Raw genomic sequence first — 24,148 nt, 5'->3', positions numbered from 1 at the left:
TCACAGGGCTCCTAATCTGGGCTGTAGGGGATCTGAGTCACCTGGGTGATTTGATGTTTTGCCAAACTGCATGAGATGTGATGCATGAGTGGGTGCATTGTCATGATGAGGCTGCCAGTACCAGTTGTCTATAGCTGGGGCTTTCTGAATCATCCAAATAGTTACCACAGAGGAATATTCCAGCTTAATGCAAAATTTGATGCAGATTCCTTGCTCTACCTGCTCAGTCATTTTGAATGCAACCACCCCACAGTACACATGCTCACTCAATGGTGTCTACCACCCCCACTAACTAGTAGGTTGAAGTCATCATTGTTCACTTCACACATGCACATTCCAGTCCACTTTCCTTAGCTGCCAGGTTACATAGATGTTCCACAAATCATTTTCATTCTATTAACAATGGCTGTACTTTTCCTGACAGACCTCGAATTTCATATATTTCAGCTTCATCACATGTCACAAGGGAGGTTATATTCACATGGAGAAGCTTTGTTAAAGCTGCCTTGTTCTTTAGGAATCAATGAAAAACCTAGGCTCCCCTCACCCATGGGGTCCATCAAGCTTCCTGAAATGATTGAAGTCATGTGCTTTATACATAATAACTCAGGATGACTGTGAACTTCAACAAGTATTTCTGAGTACTCTTCACTTGTTTAATTTACTCATCCTCTGGAAGAGACTTCAAATTGTTCCCTCTGACTCTTACTTAAGTAGTTTACAAAGAGGTAAAAGGAGACTTTTCAACTTCCAAATTAAAATAATAAGTACATTTCAAAAGGCTTCTTCTGTCCCCTGCCTTCTATCATGGGAGTTGTTCTTCAAGGGGGAATTCCTCTGAAATAAAATTGGGAAAGGCTCCAAGAAAGTTCATGCTTCCAATATTAAGCATTGTGACTCTGAGGACATGGCCCAGCCCACTCTTTAATCACATCTGAGGAAATTCCCCTAGCCTGGGTAAAAGATCATAATATCTTAAGCTGATGAGCTCATGACCAGCAATTAAATTTAGAAAGCTAAGACACTCCCAGAAACCTCCTGTAAACTACTTTTCTTCTCCATTAACCACTCGAAATTTCCAGATCAGCAACTTTCCAAATTTTAAATTATTTACAGAGTAGCTTTTTAAAATGCATTGAAAGCAAAGAGCAGTGTGTGTTGTCTCTGAAACTTAATTAACCTTTAAAAGTTTTGTAACCTCATTTATCTTTGATTGATGTGACATTCCAAATTTTAATTTTTGATGTGACAATTATCTCATATGTACCTTGAAATTTATGGGATAAAGAAAGAAGTATATCAGGATATCTCAGATGACAGGAAACAAAAGGCCTTTCATAATTACCTAAACACTTAAAATTTGCAAGAGAAGCCAAAGATGCCAGTACTAGATTATTTTTTATATAACAATATTCACAATTAAACTGCCCACCATTGTTATTTAAGGTGGAGATGTAATAAAATGGCAATGAAAATATATAATTTTATAATTCACTTTATGTGGGTAGCCATTTCCCAAATCCCCCATAAATACTGGAGCTTCCCATCACCTCTCTCTTGCTAATGTACACATATATGTCATACTTACTAATTATTTCTTTGACTCATAAAACAACAGATTGAAATTTCAGTTGAAAATGAGTGATAGAGATGGTAAGTGCTTTTTTCTTTACTCTTTTGGAACTGTATTATCCTACCCTACTAGGGTAAAGAAAGTCTGGTGAAAGAAAGAAAAGAAAAGAAAGAAAGAAAGAAAGAAAGAAAGAAAGAAAGAAAGAAAGAAAGAAAGAAAGAGAAAGAAAGGAGGGAAAAAAAGGAAGAAAGAGAGAAAGAAAGAGAGAAAGAAAGAGAAAGAAAGGAAGAAAGCGTTTCGTAGATGGCAGTTGTTTGTAAATGTAGAAAGCAAGAGATTTCCATGTATGGACTTTAAGTGCATTCCAGCACAGTGTCAAGTTTTGTGTGCGATAAGGCCAGAGCAGGAAGCCACTCGAGGTCAGGAAGGAAGTGCTGTCAAGCTTTGGAGCGGGCAGAGTCATGCAGGGAGCTGGGCAGGCTCAGAACCTCAGCTGTGTAACCACTGCCCTATTTTTAAAAGATAAACAGCATGAATAGCACAAAATCCACACAAGAGCAATTTCAAATTCATCCAAATCACACATGGAGCTCACTCTTCATATTTGCCAGGCTTTGCATACCTCCCAAAAACATGGAATAACTGTTTCTTTGAGATTCTGGAACAGAGATGCTTCTGCAGATTTGATTATGGCCTTTTGTCCAGTATCCACAGCTGGCTTTGAGGACCTCTGGTTATCCTAGCAAATCTCCAACTGTCCTCTTTTTCTCCCATGTATTCTCAACCCACTACCAGCATCTCTCTGTTGAGAAAGAAATCCCAGTAGTAATCAATGATAGTTAAGAGAAAATTTTCACTTTAATAATGAGCCTACAGAAATGTCTAAAATTACCCTTGCCAATGTGGTTCGGTTGGTTGGAGCATCATTCCATAATCCAAAAGGTTGGGGGTTTGATTCCCAGTCAAGGGACATACCTAGGTTGTGGGTTCAATCCCTGGTCAGGGAGTAGATGGGAGACAACCAATCAATGTCTTTCTCTCACATCTATATTTCTTCTTTTCTCTTCCTCCATTCTTCTCTAAAATCAATTAGCACATTTTTAAAAATAACAAAAAAGATAAGTGTCAAAAATGTATTCTGGCCTTGACCATGTGACTCAGTTGGTGGGCATCATACTACAAAATGAAAGGTCGCCAATTCAATTCCCTATCAGGTCACATCCCTAAATTGTGTGTTCGTCCCCAGTCCAGGCACATACAATACCCATTGATGTTTCTCTCCCTCTCTTTCTCCCTCCTTTCCTCTCTGAAAATAAATAAATTAATGTTTAGAAAAATAAAATATGAGTAAAATAAAATGCAATCAGTCAACAGAACTCATTAGGTTGATGACTTTGATGTTTTCAGAGTTAATTTCTAGATCATTAAGCAATCATTGGGTGCCCATCACATGCTAAGCATTGTGCTGTGCACTGGATTTCAAGGATTAGTTAGCTGCTCTGGTCATTGTGGAGTACATAGTATAAAGCAACAATTTTCAACCAATGTGCTGCAAGAATTTTTACATCATTCAATACCTGACTATTCAGTCAGGGGCACTGACCTCTTTTCTTTTACATTGTCAAACTAAAACATGACAACAGCCAACACAATAATAGCTGTCCAATGTGACTGAATCAAAATTATATCTGTTTTTGTCAGATTGGCAAAAATCATACTATGTATTTTTGGTGTGCTGCAGAATTTTAGTAATTAGTTTGTGTGTGATGAAAACAGTTAAAAATCATTGGTACAGAAGGTAATACAGTCACTTCTTTTTAAAGATATAAATACTTTGTATGCATTGTGTCAGGGCATTGAGAATGGTGTACAATGGGCCCAACAGGAAGACTGATGAGGCAGTCCTAATCCAAGCTCAGGGTTGGGGTGGGACTAAGGGAGACTGCAAAGTGGATGCATATTTTCCAAAGGTGGTGGAAGAAAGACAAGAACAGAAAAGAAATGTGTTCCTAGGTGGAAAGCAGTGTCTACCATGGCAAAGAGGCCAGAGACAGCACGTAGCATAGCTAGTCACATAACAGCTCAGAAAGTAGGAATGCTCCAGGTGGCGTTTTCCCTGGGAAAATGAGGAAGAATCGAGGAGTGTAGTCTCAGGGGCCCAGGCCCACATGGGAAGCCCAGGGTCTGACATCTTGAACACGTACCACCTACTGGACAGAGATAGGATTACAAAAAGAAAATAAGAAAAAGCACATCTTTATGTAGAAAAGATTGATAAATCAAACTATATAATTTTAATTCTGTTAATCAAAAGGTTCCATTAGGAAAGGAAACACTCCTAAAGAATCATTAGGAAAATAAGGCAAAATGACACAAAAATAGACAAAACTTGAACAGAATCTTCATGAAAGGGGAAATTCAAATGCCCAAGAATATATATGAAAAGATACCCATATGTTTAGTAATTAAGGAAATATAAATTACAACCAACATAAGGGCACAATTCTCTAAGTATGACCTTGACCACCTCAGAAGGGCAGAAAGTCCATCCCAATCACCTTGTTTAAAAGAGTACCCCACTCTCAGTCTCTACTTTCATACTATGTGTTATTGTCCCACTTTTTACCATTTGAAATATTATATCATTATTTATTATATGTCACTATACACTAGAATGTAAATAGAATGAGCTCAGGAATTTTGTCTGTTTTGTTCATTGATTTTTCCCTTAAGATCTAAATTACACAGTAGGTGATAAAAGGATACTGATAATTTGTTGGGAGTATAAGCTTCTTTGAAAAAAAGTTTGGTATTATCCTGTAAGGTAGGAGACAAGCATACACAATGATCCATCAATGACACTCCTACATATACAGTTGGAAGAAACTCTTGTACACACATGCACAGGGCCATGTACGTGTTCATTATGACCTTGTGTTATAATAAAAAATTGGAAACAAGACAAATACTTTCAGGTCTAGAGCAGATGAACAAATTGTGATCTGTTCTATAACAGAATATTACATAGCAATGAAAACGAATAGCCACTCTCAACATGGATGAATCCTACCATAGAATGAGTAAAGGAAACAAAAACATAAGTGAATACGTACAAAATAATTCCATTTACTTAAATTTCAAAAAACAAACAAACAAACTAAACTTCATTATTTGGGCTATACCCAGAAGTAGTAAAAATTGTAAAGAAAAACAAGGACTGTATATTCCAGTCTTCTTCACATTAGGATATTGGGAACCCAACAAAGTCCTATATCTCAGTTTGGGTGATATTTTTGAGTATTGTATAATTACTTGTTAAACTACATACAGATGTTTTATGTACTTTTAATATTTGTTTTATTTTATAATTGAAGTGTTTTGAAGAATAGAGCATTAGGTTTTTAAAAATTGTGAGATTCAAAATGAAAAAAGAAATCACTTCAGAAGTCAAAAACCAAAAATGTCACTGGAATCTGTCCACAACCAGACATCAGTGTGTCATCCTGAAAGAAACAAGAGAGCCAGGCAGGTAGGCCTGGTCATCTCTTCATTTAAATTTGCTGTTCTTGTTGTTGAGGTCAAAGCTTCTACATTCAGAAACATCCTGTTGACCCACCACAGGAAATGCAAAATGCTGTCAAAGAGATGTCCTCGTTTCTTTTGTGTATGCTTTTCTTCTAACTGTATAACAGAGACATCTGAGGGGAATGGAAGCACAACAGCGAGCCAGTGCAGGGACAAAAATATCTCCATCTACCATGTTTTCAGGGAGAAAAAGGAAAGACAGCTGAATTTGAGACAACTGAATTGAATTTCACTTGCTCAGTAGTGTGGGCTCTGCATTCATTATTTTGCAGTTGGTCAGAATATTGTGAAGAAACCTCCCAGTTCATTGGGTTTAGATAGGAATGCAGGCTTTGCCAAAGGGAGTTACAGAAATCATAGGTCATATTTCTTGTTGGTCACCATCAGCTGGTCCAGGCTGTAGCCTTTCTGTGTTGGGTGGTTGCCTGTCTGCTCAGGCTGAAAGTACCTGCCCAGGAAAAGGACAAGCCATTGGGAACTGCTGGAAACCCTGATTTCAGCAATCATTCTCTGATGGGGACTGGGCCATAACGTGCTCCATCCCATGTTAGGGCTTCCTATCTCTGACCCACAGCTCACTGTATCCAATCTTTACTTTTTCACACCATGCTGTCCCTGTTAGGGGTTACTCTGTTTAGGGGATACTCCCTTTTGCACAGCTTGGGAGGACAGCCCTGTCTCCCTTGCCCTTACTCCAACATTTTTCCCTTTCATTAAAAGCATTGATTTTTCTCTCCGATAAAGGCTAACCTAATTTTTGCAGGAAGCTTCATTCACATCCACCAATCCACTTAGACATTATAGTTCCCTGCTTACCCTCCCTTCAGCACATTATTTTATTTGCCTTGGAAGTTGAATATTAATTGGAATTATTGCCACTAGACTGAAATTTCTGTAAGGATATTTACCAAATCTATCTTGTCCACTATGATTCCTCAGCTCTTAGTGTAGTGACTAGTGTTTGCTGAATGACAAATAAACATATCTAGTTCACCTACTGATCTTCTTCTTTTTTTATTGTTCAATTACAGATGTTTCCATTTTTCTCCCATTACTGTCCCCTGCCCTACCCACCCCCACCTCCTCACCCCTTGTTGTTTTTGTCCATGGGTCCTTTATATGTGTTCCTTGACTATAAGACCCAGAAGCCCCTTGGGAACATGCATACATAGACACTTCACCCTTTGGGTCCAGGCATGTATATACAGGTCAGTCTCATGGATGGGAGGAACTGGAGATGAGGAAATAGTGATAGGAACAACAAAGCTTCTGAGAGTCTAATTGCCACAGAGGAAGAAAGGCCAGGCACTCCAAGACAAATTTAGTACCATGGAACAAATATTCTTATTAATTTGGGTGGAGGGCAGAACTACAAACAAAAGACACCCTTCTCTCTTCAGAGGCTATGCAGAGCAGCAGAGAAGTGGGGGCATGTGGAACAGAAACTCCAGGTACCACTCCAGGGACTCCCACATGTGGAGATACCACTCTGAGAATCTAGCCCAGATCAGTCTTAACCCAGCTGAGCAGGGTGGCCAAGGACAGCAGGGCAGAGCTGATTGTGGAGATGCAGTCCACTGCTCAACCTACATGTGAAACAGGGTTCCTAGGAACGCTAGGGAAACACAGGTGGTGATCTTTTCATTTGAGAGATGGGAGCCAACAATATTAGAGATTTAGTGGCAACCCTAAGAGATATTTGGGCTTTAGGTTCCTTAACCCTCTCAACAGTATTTAATGTATTAATCCCCTTTTACAAATGAGGAAATTAAGGTTAAGGAAATTAATAAACATTTGGTTGACACTAGCTCAAAGTCATGTACACAGTAAAGATAGAAGCAACAGCAGAACCAGTATTCAAACCCAGTCTGACTTCCAAGCCCATGTTGCTAAGAATCCATCTCTCAAAGGTCACGGGCCCCTATAATCAGCACATGCTCTCAGGCCCTAGCACATCATACTTTGTCCAAAAACCTGGATTTTACTAAATTTTTTATTATAACTTAAGAGAATATATAAATAATAAAATATCATATTTTGATGAAATAGACACACCTGCTGGAAAGAGAGAGACAGAGGACGAGAGGGAAAGGTGGAGGGGGGGGAGAGAGACAGAGAGAGAGAGAGAGAGAGAGAGAGAGAGAGAGAGAGAGAGAGAATGTGTTCTAAACTGCTATCAGTAGATAAGAGGTCCTGAAGCCAAAGGAAGCATAAGAAGAGAAAGCAGGAGAAAAAAGGAAGAGATTGCTTTGACATTTAAAATCAGGCACATGCCTTCTGTTTCCACAGATATACCCTCACTGGATATCAGATTTCTAAACCCTGCTTAATGTACCACACTGTAGATTAGAAATGCAAGGGATTTTCCAAAAATTGTGTTTTAAAAAAACCCTCTGCCAACAGAGATTTATAATTTGGGGCCCTCTTTCTGTACACACTTCATGGTCCTACTGCCTATGTTTTTAAAGCATAATTCTGTCAGTTCCCATGCACATACATTTTGTTTCAAAAAATCAAAGTGGATCTCAGGTTTCAAAGACGCAAGGCAAAAGAGGTCACTATTGAAACACAGTATTTATTGTTGGACCAACACCATTTAAGCTGTCAAATTAAGCTTTGATTTTAATATTTCTCAGTAAAGAAAGTACATATTTTTAGTAGTGTTCTTTCTTTTGGTGTGTTTTCCATGCTTTAGCCAAGCAATTTAATCACAGTGCTACAGCACCCATTTTAGAAACAAAGGGAGTAAAATATATGGAATCAGTAGTCTGTCTTCATTTTCCAACCTAAATTGTTAATCACATATTTGCAAGTTGGTGTGGATTTATAGCATGTTCATAAGGATTTATGTAGCATTTATATTGCAATTTTTATGAAAAAAATTTAAGGTACTTCAAACATTTATGTTATTTTCTTCAAAACATGCCTGAAAAATAAAACCCATAAAAATGAGATGCAAAGAAGCCTAAAAATCAAATTAGATGGCAGGTCAGAAGTTACACTGCTCTACCATTTACTATAGAAAAGAGTTACTCTACATTTATCTTTCCAATGTAAATGTCACCATTTACCCCCACCCCAATATTTATTGAGGTATTATTTACCGAAAATAAAATTTCCTCTGCTTTAGTGTAAAGTTTGATGAATTTTCACAATACACTTATACAACTACTGACACAGACTGCTCTGCCATCTGGCACAGTAGTTGTTCTTTTTTCCATTTCTAGGATTCCATATAAATTAAACCACACATTATGTTTTCCAAAGTGGCCATTCAACTTTGCATCCCTCTAACAATGTATGAGAGTTCCAGTTCCTCTATATTTTACCCAACACGTGACATTGTTAGTCTTCTTAACAATAGCCATTCTAGAGGATTTGCAGTGGTATCATTGTATTTTAATTTTCATTTCCCTGGTGACTACGGTTGATGAGGATCTTTGTATGTGCTTTGTGGTCATCCATATATCTCCATTTTTGAAGTGTTTGTTTACATTTTAAACATTATTATCAACTGCATAAATTATATAAAATTATATGCATTGCAAGAATTTCTTCCAATCTGTGGCTTGTCTTACATTTTTCTTAACTTTTTTTCTTTAGAAGAATAAATATTTTTAATTTGATAAAGCCCATTTTATTTATTATTTTATGCCAATTTACTTTTAAGGATACCAGAAGTAAAACTACCTGGAATGAAATGAAAACTGCCTCTATCCATTCCTCTTATTTGTCCTCTTGATCTTTTGGGGCATCCTGATTGCTAAATTAAAATTTGTGAACATCATATACTCCTAGATACCATGGAAATTTTTAAAGATGCAGTAGCAGAATGCAACAAACCAGGATAAGAAAACACACAATATAAACTTTTTATTAAACAAACTAACTTTTAAAGCCAAAAGCAAGAAAATCAAAGTTCCAAGGATTTGAAACTGAAGAATAAGAGAAGATATGACAGCACTGGCTATACAATTCTGAGAAACTACTAGAAAAACATTTATGGACAGGTGCTGAGAATCCTGCTTCCAGCCATGATGATGTAACAGGGACCAAATCTATCCTCCAAATGGAAACAACTAAAAATTGTACAAAATATATGAAACAATAGTTTTCAAGACATTGGCCATCAGGCAATGAAGGACAGTGGATTCTTGAGAGGCTCCACCAAAGAAGATAAGTATGCATGAAGATATTCGAATTTGTTATCATTAGGGAAATGAAATTGAAACCACAATGAGATACCATTTCAGTACTATAGAACATCTGACTATATTAAGTATTGGCAGGGACATAAAAATACTTGAATTCTAAAATGCTGCTAGTGGGAACTTTCAACCACTTTTGAAACTGGCAGTTTTTTAGAAAAGTTAAGCATACATCCATATGACCTAACCTTTCCACTCCTATATTTATCCAAGGGAAATGGAAGCATATGTTTTATACAAAGACTTACACTTGAATGCTCATTGCCATACAATTTGCTGCCCAGTGGTTCTCAATTAGAGGTGATTTTGCCCCCAGGTGACATTTGGGAATGTCTAGAGACATTTTTGGTTGTCACAACTTGGGTGGGGTACTATTCACATTGGCACAGGACAGGCCACAACAAAGAATTATCCAGCCTAATATGTCAATAGTACCAAGTTGAGAAGCTATGTCCATCAACAGATAAAGGGACAAACAAATTGTGTTATATCCATACCATGGAATACTACTCAGCAATCAAGTGGAATAAATTGTTGATTCAAGCAACAGCATGTATGAATCTCAAAAAAATTATGCTGAGTAAAAAAGAAACTAAAACAAGTACCTACCGTATGATTCCATTTAGACAGAATTCTAGAAAATGCAAACTAATCTACAGTGACACAAGACAAATCAGTGTTGCCAAATTGGGGGAGGGGGACAAGAAGGGATCAAAAAGGGATGGGAGGCAGGTATTACAAAAGGGTTCAAGGAAACATGTGTTGGATACTTTCATGTTATTGCTGTGTGGTGATTTCACGAATGCACACATATGTCAAAATATATCAAGTTGTACACTTTAAGTATGCACAGTTTATAGTAAGTCCATTAATTATACCTTAATAAAGCTTTAAAAAAGGTCTATTTGGAAGGAAACTGAAACCAATCACAGAAATAATTATACTAATTTACCATAGTGACTAATGAAAAAGAGGATTAAATTTAATAGTAAAACCCAAATATACATTTGCTCATCATTGATTAAGTAAAGTTGGAACTAGAAGTTCGTAGGCCTGAGTTATGACACTAATTCTAGTATAATGGTTGTAAATAATTTTACTTGTGAAGTTTGATAGCTGGAGTTAGTGCCTTCAATCCTTATATCTTTGAGGATCCCTCTTTGTTTGTCCTATAAAATATTTTTATAGATTTTGGCAATTTTTGGGGTAATTGGATCAGTATACTGTTATAACACTGAACTCACATAATGGTAGCTAACCACAAAGAAAATTGTGTAGGTTGCTCTTGACTGTGGCTGATGGACTTCCTCTTCTCAGTCTTGCCAACTGAGGCAAGGGCGCTTAATAATAACCAAACTTAGATAAGCTGTTCTAGATTCTCTTTATACTACCTATATGTCTGGTAGGACAAATGCTGTAGTAAAAGCTAAGACCAGGTGATCTTAGATGGAAATGGACTCTCACCTAGAAAAATGACTTTGAAAATTTATTCAAAAGAACAGAAGAGTATGAGTAGAGAAATTGGGATCACAGAAAAAACCTAAAGGAAACGTGGCATTCATTGTCCCATTGTGAAGATACTGGACTAATCAATCCACTGAGAGCAGAGCGGAAAGGAGATACAACTCGCCAAGGGAACCAAGATGTGCTTCTGGAGAATTAACATGAGTACAAAACATAGAGTAAGAAAGAAAGAGGAAGGAATAGAAAGGGAAAAGAATAAATAATTTAGAGCAGCAATTTTCAACCTATGTGCTGCTAGAAGTTTTAAAACATTCAATACCTGACTATTTAGTCAGAGGCATTGACCTCTTTTCCTTTAGATTGTTAAATAAATAAAAAGGTAACAACAGCCAACATAACAATAACCATCAGTGTAAATGAATCAAAATGATATCTATTTATTTGTCAATCAGCAAAATATTTTTTTGGTGTGCCACAGAAATTTAGTAATTAGTTTATGTATGCCATGAGTAGAAAAAGGTTGAAAATTGCTGATTTAGAGTTTCCCCCCATGTACAAAACCTGTGGACCACTTGTCACATCAAGACACTGTGAATTAATGGATTCAGTGTATCATCATTCCTCAGCTATGGCTTCTCTCTTTCATAAGTCTCAGGTGTGAAAAATCAAGAAAGAAATTGGGGGAAACTGACCCCTGGCTTAAATTCTGCTAAAATTTCTGAAGTTAAACTTTCAAGCATTTGATATCATGTTACACGATAGAAAAATTCCAATTGATGCAAATCTCACCTCTGAGAATGGCTGTTCTAAGTTAACTTTTTCATCTGATAATTACAAACTTTGGTTTTAAATAATTCATGTGAACACTTTGGTCCATTGCTAAAAAGGAAAAACAAAAATTGAAACTTGGCAGAAATACAGATTAGATGTAGATTACAAAAAGAATGCTCTCTCACTTTCAGGGAACATCAACTAGTGCAAAGGACTTTAAACAGCAGTTTTAAATGCACTGCCTGATGGCAGGAAGAGCTCAAAGAACTATGTGAGAAAAATTAGGGGAATTGCTCTTCAAGAAAGAGTCCCAGGTAAAATTAACATGGATACATTTATCCTTATTTTGAATACAGCTTTGTTTGTACTGAAAAATAAGCAGAAACTAGCCAAGCAGTGGGTATCATTGCTCCATTTTATTGGCAAGAAAAGCTTTAGTTGGATACGAAGAACTTTGTCCATTCAGCTGTCAATTATCGTTAGTCTTTAAGTTGTCACTCAAATGCTTCTATTTGTATTCCCTTTATTTTCATATTTTACCTTCTCAATTAGATTTACTTTCCTTGAAGATAGTGTCATGTGTATATTATGTACACACATGCATGCATGCACATCAATTCTCATTATTCACAGTAGTTGTGTTCTAAAAATCACTATGAACACTGATTCAGTGGATACTGTAATTACTCCTTGGGGACATACAGTAGTGAGGTTTTGGTCACAACATTTTAATTAACTGATCAATATACAATCTTATTTTATGTGTGTTTCTATTTAAATGTGCTCCTTATTTAATATACTATATTGTTGACTCATTAAGTTGAACTCATGGACAACAGAACAGTAACTCATGCCTGAACAAAGCTCCTCTAACACATATTGTTTTCTACTTAAGGCACATCACAGCCTTCTCATGCTTGAGAACATTAGGCAGCACTTCAGCCCTATGCTTAGGAGCCATTTTAAACTGAAATCACCAACAAAAATGTGGCACTAAATCAAGCAAGAAAAGGTCACTTGTTTACTTACAATTTGGGGGCTGAAACAGAAGGCAGAACATTGCCTTGTTACCCCTCAGCTGAAAACAGGCTAGTCAAGCAGCTCAAATTTCGCTTGCTCTATGCATGTCCACAAATGACTGGGAAAGTGCAGCAAATACTCATCTTGAGGTTACAAAGAAATTTTAGCAAGTATGCAAATCTGCAAATACAGAGTCTGTGAATATAGTAAGTCCTCACTTAACATTGTTGATGGGTTCTTGGACCTGTGTTAAAACAACTATAAGGAAAGCAGGAATTAAATTCCTAGAACATCTCCTCAATGTTAGAACCAAAGGCTTCAAATTAAAATTTCACATGCATATGTACACATAGAGGGAGAGGAGGGACAATAAAGATAAGAAGAAAATCTGGAGCAGGAAAGCCTTACCCAGTGAAGGGCCTAGAAGTGATGAGGCTGAGTTGAGCAAGAGTGGTTGCTGCCTTGGTTTACCCAACCTGCATGAGAGAACACGTGCATAGGGTGTCTACTACCCACTGGAGCATGAGGAGACTGTGGCTGCAGACAGTGGTGTAGGAGATGATGACTGTTTCACATATGTCAGATTACGTTTGTGATCCCAACAAACAAAAAGAGTTCCCAAACCTTTCCTGTTCTCCAGAGCCCTGGTCCAAGTAAAGCATCTGCTTGCTTTTCAAGATTCACACATTGGAGTAAAAAGATCTGGGCTGGATAAACCTCATTTTACCCAGGAGAGAAGGTGAGGCCAGGCAGGTCCTGTCTCTATGCTGACAATGGACCCAGGCCAGAAACTTCCAAGGTAAGGGCACTTCCAATGTCATCCTATAAATGTGAGCTGAACTGCCTACACTCGTGACCTCATTTAATCCAAATATTCACTTTTTCCTTTTTATAAAAGAAAATGTATGAAAAGTATCTCAAAAGCACATAAAGTATATGTCTTCTATAATCCCCTGCCACCACAAGAGAAGTAGCTTCCTGAATTAGCTCCCATTCATATTGTCATGGCATAAATGATGGAATTGAGTCCCAGAAAGATTGTGTGGAATGAAAGCTGGTAATTGGCAGAGCCCACGGTGGAACCAAGGCTGCTATAAGGCCACTGCAGGGTACACTCCATGAGGATAGTATCCTGAAGGTAGGGTGACCATCAAAACTGGTGACTTACATAAGACATAAATTTTGGCTATTTTGAAACATATTACTCATGATTTTGTTGTTTATTTTTTTTCAGAGACTAAAACATAGAGAGCCCCACCAACAGACAACATTTGGCTGAATTTAAATAGCTCTGAGAGGCAGACATTTTAAGGTCACATTATTATTTCAATTTTTCCAAGTTACGCTTATTACCATCCTAAGGTTTTAATACTTCCAGACTGCAGAAGGAAAACTTTTTAATCATTAAAAAAATTGTTCTGTCATTTTATGAGCTCATCAGCATTTATTAATATTCTAAAGGGGTTGGCTTGCTCCTACTTCTTATCAGATCCTCTTTTTTACTGTATTATCTCTGTTAATTCACAAAGAGCAAAGATTGTATAAAGGAAATTTGCTCGTAGGGCTTTTACTTTGAAGGGAAAGGGCTCAAATCAATTCAACTCTGTTTGCAAAGAAAAACTTCAAAGACTTTAAGAAAGTACCTCCCTTTCATTCAATTTGTTAGGCTTGTTCCCCTATTTAAAGGTAAAAAGATGAAAGAAAGTTAATCCTCCATAAATTCTCCCTCCTGTTATGCCCAGAGGTTCAATACAATACCTTTTTGCTTAGTAATCCTAACAGAAGATAGGCTAGAGCCAATAATTAGCAGAGCTACAAACTGCCATTGTTTGAAGTGAGTCTCCAGACATACCTTACTTAATCTCAGGATCCATATCAAGTCCAAATATACGCTCCTCTCAATCCCATGCTGTCTCATTCTTGGGTCCTTCTGACTTTTCATGAGCTCCCCAGGAGGTGCTATGTAAATTTTTTAAAATAGTAGTATAATCTTTCATCTCTGGGAAATCATTTCAAAGCAAAGACTAAGTTTTTCTTTTCAGCTTTCTTAAACTTGCTACCACTTAGGTAAACTACACCTCATCGACATTTAGGATTATATATTACACCTGCAAAAAAACAAAGAGAACCCCTCTGTGTCTTATTTTTAGTTTAAGATAAGCTTCTAAAATCCTAAAAATGTTGGTCTTTGTTTATTTCATATTACTAGATTGATTGAGGAGTTCTTGAATATTACAAAAGGATGCTCTTCTGAGTCTACAAAACCCTAAGGGCTATCTATTTTATGGCATTGTGGGCCTGAATATTATTTTCTCAAAGCTCCATTCCTTATTATAATGATATAACTTTTCACCCAGGTTCCCGGTAATTGGCCTAATGTAGTATTAAAACTTTTAGAGTTAATTAACATTCTATTGCTGGAAGAAATGACAATAAAACAAAAAATTCCTTTTAAAGCCATGCAAATAATTTTCTGAAATAATTGAGGAGGGAATGGGGCTACTGCTTAAAGGGCACAGGCTTTCTGATTGGGATGATGAAAAACAGTTCTGGAAGTGGATAGTGGTAATGGTTGTATAACATTATGAATGTACATAATGCCCCTGGCTTATACATTTTATAATATACCTGCTTTACCATAATATAAAAATTAATAAATAAATGAACAAAAGCTTTATACTAAATTGTTAAATAATTCTGGGCTGAGAAATAAGCACAAAAATGACACAATGTTTCTGATAGATAAATTTTCACTACTAGATATCAAAAATCAAATAAAATGAAAATTTTAACACAGCAATTCCACTTTCATCAATTTATTCTAAGGATATAATTTAAAATGTGCACAAAATCTTTGTGTAGAAGAGCATTTGTGATAACATTGTAAGAACAAATTGTTAAAAAAAGGTTGGGAGGACCTAAATGTCCAACAATATTAGTTTAATAAATTCTGTTTAATAAATAAGGCAGGCTTATTTATTAAACAAAATTTATACATAATAAATATTTTATTATTTATAATTAAAAATGTTGGGAAGACCTAAATGTCCAACAATATTAGTTTAATAAATTCTGTTAATAAATAAGACAGAGTCATAGATAGAAAGCTCTGGGAATGAAGGCTGGGACTGAGCAAAAAAGGAAAAAAAGGAAGAGCTCATGGATACAGAAAACAGTGTGGTGATTGTAGGGGCAAGGGCATTGGGTGGAGGTGGAAAAGGGTATGGGGAAATAATTGGTGATAAAAATAAATGAGTAAATAAAAGTTAAAAAACAGTTACCCTTACCTCTTGGCCACACCTCTCTTTGTATTTTCTGTTTCTAACTTTACATTAAATCTCAGCGCTCCTCTGCTTCTTTCTAAGTCTGTCTTTCAATTAGTAGTGGCTCATGAAACAATTACTTACTGATAACTTCTTTGGTGTCATGACCACGGAAGGTGCTGGGGTTAAAGCTTTCAACAACTCAGACAAAATCCTTTCTCTCATGAAGTTTATAAACTTTGGGGAGAACGCAAAGAAGAAAATCAGCAATTATCACATGACAAGTGCTGGGATATGCAATGGTCTGGGAGTGTGTTGGTCAGGTCCCTAAACCACATCTGGGTGCATCTGGGATCAGTTCCTGGTAGAAGTCATGTCATCACTATGAGTAGAAATTAAGCAGGGGAAGAACATAAATGGAAAAGAAGAATGTCCCAGGCACAGACAATAGCATGTATAAGGACCCAGAGATAAAAGAGACTTAAGTATATTTAAGAAACTAATTCTTTCAGAATAGCAAGAGCATAGAGATGCTAGCAAAAGAGAGCAAGAAATACATCTGTGACCATGCAGCTTCAAACCAGACTTAACCTCAAAACCAAATACCTAGTTGACTCACCTACTGGTATCTCCACAGGAATAAACTATAAACACCCCGGTTTCACAGGGACCCCCCCACCCCATGCTAAGCTCATCATCTACATTCCTCTCTCCAACCCTGGTTCTTCTGTTTGAGTTCTCAATGACAATGAATAATGCCACCAGAAACCCAGAAGACACACATAGTTCCTTCCCATGCTCTTGGGGTAGACTTCTGTGAGGAGAAGAAAGTGGGGGCAGGACTAGGCACAGACAGAACCTGAGCTGTGGTGATGTAGGCCCAATAATGGCCTCAAGGAGCCCTCAAGGGATGTGAAAGCTACACATTCCTTTGTGTGTAGGATTGTGAACATTGGTTCCAGGTTCAGTTGATTTCTGTGGCTTTACCTCAGTCAGTCACTGGATATGAGCTGCCCAAAGGACAGGGACCTTGGGAAGTGGTTAGGAGTGACTAACAGCCCTCTCTGCAGTGGGTCAAGTCCTGTGTTAGGGGGATGTGTGGGCCTATCTTCATGCCAATTACAAACAAAATGAAAGTTGTTTCTTATCTACTTCTTAAGTATTTCTTGAATCAGCCATGTTTCTCTCTATTTCTACTTTCGAACTTTTTATAGGCCTCTTCCTTGGTATCATTGTCACATTCTGGGGCCCTGCCAAGCCTCTCTCCACAGTTAAGTTGTAGTTCTAGTAATCTTCCCAAAACTCAAATCTGATTGTCATTCTTCTGCTCAAGACCTTTCACAGCTTCTCAGAGTGCTTAGGGTACACTCTGAACACCCAGTTATATATTATAGTGCTCATCTCACATTTGACGTGGACTCAGCAGTATGGTTACACTTCTCCCCAACTCACTGGCCATGCTCATACTGTCCTCCACTTGATTTCCTGAACCCCCAGTGATTTTTTCCTCACAGAGCCTTCAAGTCAGCTTTACCCCTCTGCTCTTGGTCTGGTTAATTCTGACTTATCTTTCAAGTCTCAGCTTAAATACATCCTTCCACAAATCTATGTTTCTATCATATACCTGTTCTTCTACATCACTGTGTGGTGTATTACAGTTTCCTATTTCTCACTAAACTATCAGCTTCATCATGGCAGGGACTCTGTCAATCTTGTTAATGTTAACAAACCAGCCCAGAAACACTGTACTTGGCTTAGAATGCAGCCCCTAGTACTGCATTGCACTGGCAATGCACTGCTGATCTGGAAACATTCTCAAGATGCATGTTGTGCAATGAAAAAAGTATGTTGCCACATAAAATTTATAGCATTATCTCATTTGGTAGAGGAAAATGTTCTCAGGAAAACATCTTAAAGTACAAATACTAACAGGATAACTGAAATAGTCAACCTGCTTACTGAAAGGGTGAGGTCATCAGGTGAGGTCATTGATCTTTTATTTTTGCTTATCTGTGCTTTCTGAAATTATGGCAGACATGAGGAGTTTTTTTTATATTTTAATCATTGTTCAAGTACAGTTTTCTGCCTTTTACTCCCATCCCAGCCCATCCCCCCAGCCCTCCCCACCTAATAATGAAAAACAAAGTACACTTTTATAGAAAAGTAATTTAGAAATTTCAAGATTCTGAGCTGCAAAATCTATTTCTTCAGAATGCATAGTTTTGCCAGTGACAGACTTCAGAGTTAATTTTTTAAATCTACAAAAATAAGAGAATTTATTTAATTCCTGGCTCTTGAGTTCAAGAATTGGAATTCTCAACGTTCATTGTTACATTCTTCTTCTATTAAAGATGAAAATATTGCTACTTCCCTAGAAATAGGCTTTGTTTTTCAATTTTGGTGTTATCTACACTAAATTTTTCCTCTTTTCATTAAATCTGTATATTTTGGAATAATGCTACAATTTCTATCAGAAAGCACTTCACCTTCAAGTTATTTTTCTTGCACTGATTGACTAAGTCTTACAGTATTTCTAACTGCAACAAGACAAGACCAAGCATACTATAGCAATTCTCACTATGTGGATCTATTGTTAGGGCCATTGGGATGTTAATCAGGATGGAAAAATCATATATTTAGTCTACATTTGTGTTTGTTCAATTCCAACATCTTAATTTCAAGAACAGCATGATTTGTCAGTTGTGTGTGAAAAGCACTTCACAGCACGTGATGATTTTGCTCTTTCTCCAGATCCTCTCAGAAATCTCAGCTTCCTGGTTCCTCACCTTCCCCCACCCTCTGATGGAAAACAGGAGGTTTTTAGGCAGCAACTTCTTTGGGGGAGTGTGTGAAGGGGCTCCTGTAGCTACTGACTGCAGATGATTGAGAAGGTTAACCGAATACCCACTAGCACCATTAACACATTAACCCTCTGGCAAGTTTATCTTGGCACACAGATGACAATAGTGTTTGCAAAACTGGAACAGAAACCGAGCTAGGTTTTGAAAAGCTGGAAGAAAGGGGGATATAGGCAATAAGCTAAGAAAAAGGTCTATGAAAGATGACTCATGCTCTCAAGAGCAGCAAAATGCAAGACTAGGAAAGGAAATAGCTAAGCCAGGTGGAGAATATTCCCCTTGTAATTTTACCAAGCTTCTTATAGAAGTTTTCAATCAAATGGTTTGGAATGGTCTGTGGTTCCTACTGTATCACTCAGGCTAGGAGAGGGGAGTTAAGAAGTGAGTTTAGGTAAGCAATGTCTGTGCATGAATTACCTCATTAGTTATAACAACCTGAGGAGGTGGGTTCAGCTATTCTTATCTTATAGACACAGATTCAGAGGTTCAGAGAGGTTCAGCAATGTGCCCAGGACCCTATAGTTAGACTGCCCAGGCTGGGTCCTTACTCTACTCTTTCTATGTCTGTACAGTAGGCAAAGGGGCTCTCAGACCTTAGGTCTCATCTTTTCTGCAGCTACCCTAACTCCTTCCACCACCCCAGCCTATCCTAGGCTTTAAACACCATCTGAGTGCAAACCTCTGAACTCATTCTTCTGTCTTTAATTGCCCACCTACACTCTACTGAAATGTTTAGTATCCTTACTAATGTCACATACCCCAAACCAAACCCTCCTTAGTATTAACTTTCTCTGGAACAGCAACTCAATTCTTCTAGTTAACAGGCTAAGAATCTTATAGCCAGCTCTAATTTCTCTTTCTCAACCCCATCTCTGATGCAAGGAAGAAATCCTGATTCTTCTACCTTCAGAATAGATCTAATATCTGGCCACTTTTCCCATCTCCCTGACTGCACTAGTCTAGCACCTCCTGGCTTTAACAGCTTTTTGTCTCCATCCTTGTTACCTGTCTATTTTCTGCACAGCAGTCTCCAGCTGCTCCTCGGTGGCTCTCATCTGGCTCAGGTAAAAGCCAAAATCCTTTCACTGACTCCAGAAGCTTCCCCACACTGACCTTGGGACCATTTCTAAACCCACCCCATGGCTCTAGTCTCACTGGCCTCCCTGCTATTCCTCAAATGCATGAGGGGCATTGGGAACTTTGTACTCAGATATCTCTTTACTTCCTTGATTATTTGCTAAAATAACCCTTAGTGAGGTCATCCCATCTGCTTTCTTTAAAACTGTTTCACCAGTAATGAATACTTTCTATAGCCTTTCCAGCATGCATATTCCACACAGCACTGGATGCATCTGCTGCACTAGATAGTTTACTCTCCTCACCCTCACAAGGTAGAATGGAACCGCTCAGAAGACAGGGAGTCCTTATTGTTTAGTTCTCTGGTTCACTGCTACCCTGGAAGAGCTCCTGAGCATAGAAGCATTCAATAAACATTTGTTAAACAAAAGGATAAATGTATTTTCATAACTCTTAGCTTGTTATTTAAATGAAATTTGGTGTTGTATAGCTCCTAAAGGACTTCTGGTCAAGATGGCTGATAGAAACACTGTGTTCACCTCTTCCCATGACCACATCAAAACTACAACTAAATGACAGAACGTCTGTCACTGAGAACCACCTGAAGTCTAGCTGAACAGAAGTCCTATAATTAAGGATATACAGAAAAATCCACATCAAGACTGATAGCAAGGGTGAAGGTATGCATTGGGCAAGCCCCACACTCAAGATGTGGCAGTTAAGAAATGGGAGGGATATTTCAGCTTGGGAAGTCTCCCCCTGAGGAGCAAGATGACCAGCCCCATACCAGGTCCCTCAGCCCAAAACTCCTGTCTATGTAGGGACACTGGCTGAGTAAATGGAGGGCTTCTGGAGTTCCAGGTATTCTTTCTGAAGGACCCATGCACAGATTTACTCATTGAAAAACTCACTTACTCTGAGCTCCAACACTAAGACAGCAGCTGAATAAGAGCAAGGGACATAGGAGGAGGAACTTAATCACCTGTCTTTAGGGTAAGCACTCGGAAGGGCACCATTCTCCCAGATAGAAGTGTTGGCAGGGACTTTTCAGATCATCTGGATGCTAAGTGTAAGGTAGAAGCCTAGGACCCCCCACGGGAAGTGTAGACACTTGAGGCCTATTAGCCAAATTCCTTCCAGAAAACTCCCACAGCAAGCAAATGTAAACTACTTGAAAAATTTAGCTTCTTACAAAAAGAGTATGCAGGTTTAGAGTCATTAAAGGATTATAGCTTTGAGACAGAGTTAACAGAAACTCAAAGCTGGGAGGCAATCAGTGAAAAACCAAAAAGTTCCAAATCTGAATTTGAGGATGAAATACTTTTTCTAGAAAAAGAGTTAAAGGAAGAGCAACCTAAACATTCTAAACAGGAATTGATGGCAGATATTTTGAAAAGGATACAGACCTTAGCAGATGAATCACAATCACTCAAATCACAAGTAGCTGAAGCCAAAACAACCTTCAAAATATTTTTAATGAATAAAGTGACTTAAGATAACTATAAAAGATGTTTTGAGTGAAAATTCCCAACTCCAGGAAAGCCAGAAACAGCTTTTACAAGATGCTGAAGAATTGAAAGAACAAATGAGTGAAGTCAATAAACAGAAAATAATATTTGAAGACTCCAATATATATGCAAAACAAGTTCTACATGAAAAAGAATATCAGATGAAGTCTCTGAGTGAATGCTTTTTAAAGATCTAAGATTGGGCTACTGTGCTCGGAGAAGAATTAACTGATGATAACTTGGAAATGGAAATGAGTGATTCAGAAAATGGTGCACTCTTAGATAATCAACCAAAAGAAGCTCAATCATGCTGCTAAGTTAAAGGCTTCTTTCTCCTAGAAGAAGAAAGAAACTAAATTTACACTTATTAACTGAAGTCGATAAAATAAAGGAATTGCTTATAGAGTGTATTAAAAATCTCCAGACTGAACAAGCATCTTTGCAGTCAGAAAACGAACATCTTGAAAATGAGAGTCAAAAGCTTCAGCACAAACTTAATGACTATACTGTATCAAGAAAATAAGATTACTCTTCACAGGAAATCAACAGTGGAAGAACATTGCTAGTTAGAGAAAGGAAAAACTTTCTAAAGCAGATGAATAGATAGATCAGCCATGCATCTGAAGAACTGGAGACCTATAGAAAGTTAAAGAAAAAGTCTGAAGAAGAATTAGAAAGAACCATTCATTCTTATCAAAGGCAGATTATTTCCCATTAAAAAAAGCACATTATAATAGATTGGCAGCTCAGACTGCTAAAAGAAACCTCAAAGATTTAAAGAAAGAAAATTATTACATCAGATAAAAATTAACTGAAACAGAGATTAAATTTGAACTTTTAGAGGGATTCTTATGCAGTTGACATTCCAAATGTGGCATTTGATAAAGAGCATTCCCCATATTGTCCCTCACCATTGGGTCAACCATCTGAAACAAGAACTTTTCTCTCCTGTACAACTTTGTTGGAGGGTCCCCTCAGACTCTTACCTTTTTCTTCCAGGGAGATGAGAAAGAGTTTCAAGAGGCTCAGGAAATCCTCTGGACCATTGGTTTACTAATGAAAGAGGAGAATCAATCTATAAGTTATCTGATCCTCACAGGGCAGCTTTGACCCTCAGTCCCATTCACCTCCATAGGAATAGGATCATAAAATGATAATTCTTCTATCAGGCCAAGCCTATTCTAGTCCAGCTCTTCCTCCACAAAGGGAAGACAGATTTTATTCTAATACTGGTAGACTATCTGGACCAGAAGAACTCAGAACTTTTACTATGCCATCACTGGATAAAGCAACTGGGCCAATGTCTTTGGAAATGGAATCCAATAGAAATGTTAGCAAAGACAATCTTGGAAATTTAAATGTGTTTGCTGCATCTCTCCCCACCAAAAGTGATGTGATCAGGGCTGGCTTTGTTCCTCCAATTAGAATTTCATTGTTTCCAAGGGATGCAAGCGACACACATATGAGATGAGGTCTTTCTTTTCCTCCACCTCCAGGAAGCATGTGTAGAGCTTCTCGTGATTATTTGCCTTCAAGAGACTTTCATGGTACATCACCTCCTCCATTTGAGTAAGAAATGTTTATTCACTGAGTGCTTTTCCTCATTATCTTCCCCCAAAGGCCAGATTTCCCCTCACTCCCACACCCTGAAAGTAGATGTGTTCCCAACAGGGTTGATTCCACCTAGAATTAGCCTACTACTAAATGAACATCCAAAACTGCAAAGACACTTGACAGTATGTTTGGTCTGTCTTCAAATGTAATTTTTACTTCTCTAATTTTCAGGTTAAGTGATGGCTGTTACTTAAGTGATTATACTTATGCTCAAATTGGAGCTTAATGGAATCACATTCTCAGCATAGTATTTTATAAATAAAGATGATTTAACTATGAATCTTATGAGTAAATTGTTTCTATTTTATTTTATTCTACATAGTATAATTATTTTAATTTGATTAGTGAATCCACAATCACAAAAACAATAATGGGAGTTTCCTATATGTAATCTTGCAGCTGGGGATGTTTTAAACTCCAAAGGCTGTGTCAGCCAAGAACTATATTTATTATGATTGTAGATGAATGTGAAGGAAACTTTATGCTTAATTAAATAAATTTTAATTGATTTAAAGGCTTGTTTGGCATTGATAATCATAATAGAATCAGCAAGTTTTTTCATTAAAAAAAAGTGCTGGTAGATGCCATTGTTCCTTTGTTGAGCCCTGTGCCCATACAGCCTGCAGGTGCAGGTAGGCGCTAAGTCTGTATCTCCATCAACCTAGCTAACACTGTTTGCCTGCCCTGGTGATTCCTTGAGACCCTAACCTTCCCAAGTTGCAGGCCCATCCAAGCCCCTTCCAGTGACTTTTGCATACAAACAGCCTGTCTTGGCTTATGATGCAGAATTTCCTAAAATTTATCAAAGGTTCACAAACCCCAAACAAGTGGTATCTGATTTCAGCATGCTCCATACCTCTTGCTAATTATCCCCAGCTAGCATTAGTGGCAGCTAGCCTGTTTGAAACTTAGCCTCTCCCAGTCACCTCCAAGTCCAGCACAAGGGTCAAACATCTACAGACCACTACAAAGTGCCCTGGGCTGAGCTCAGCCAGTAACTGACCTTGGCCTAAGCCCCTCCCAAGAGACTTTAAGACCAACACTTTTAGTGGCAAGCTTCTAATCACTCCAGAGCACTACCCAACCACCTCCACAAATGACACACCCAAAGGGTGGACTCAGTAGGCATATCCTGCTCTATGGGGTCAGGACCTGTACAATAGCACCTCTACTATAGTCATGGCTGTTCCTCATAATCAACTTGATA

The 24,148-nt window shown here is 37.8% G+C and overlaps 1 pseudogene; it reads left to right on the top strand.

Moving 5' to 3' along the window:
- The first annotated feature begins 19,617 nt into the window (after window positions 1–19,617).
- Window positions 19,618–22,798, top strand: LOC123825776 (annotated as a pseudogene).
- The last annotated feature ends 1,350 nt before the right edge of the window (window positions 22,799–24,148 follow it).

This window comes from Phyllostomus hastatus, unplaced genomic scaffold, assembly GCF_019186645.2.
Source record: "Phyllostomus hastatus isolate PE091 unplaced genomic scaffold, TTU_PhHast_1.1 phas_contig_65, whole genome shotgun sequence".
Lineage (NCBI taxonomy): Eukaryota > Metazoa > Chordata > Mammalia > Chiroptera > Phyllostomidae > Phyllostomus > Phyllostomus hastatus.
Note: the sequence above shows the minus strand (reverse complement) of the source record. Positions and strands in the feature narration are given on the sequence as shown.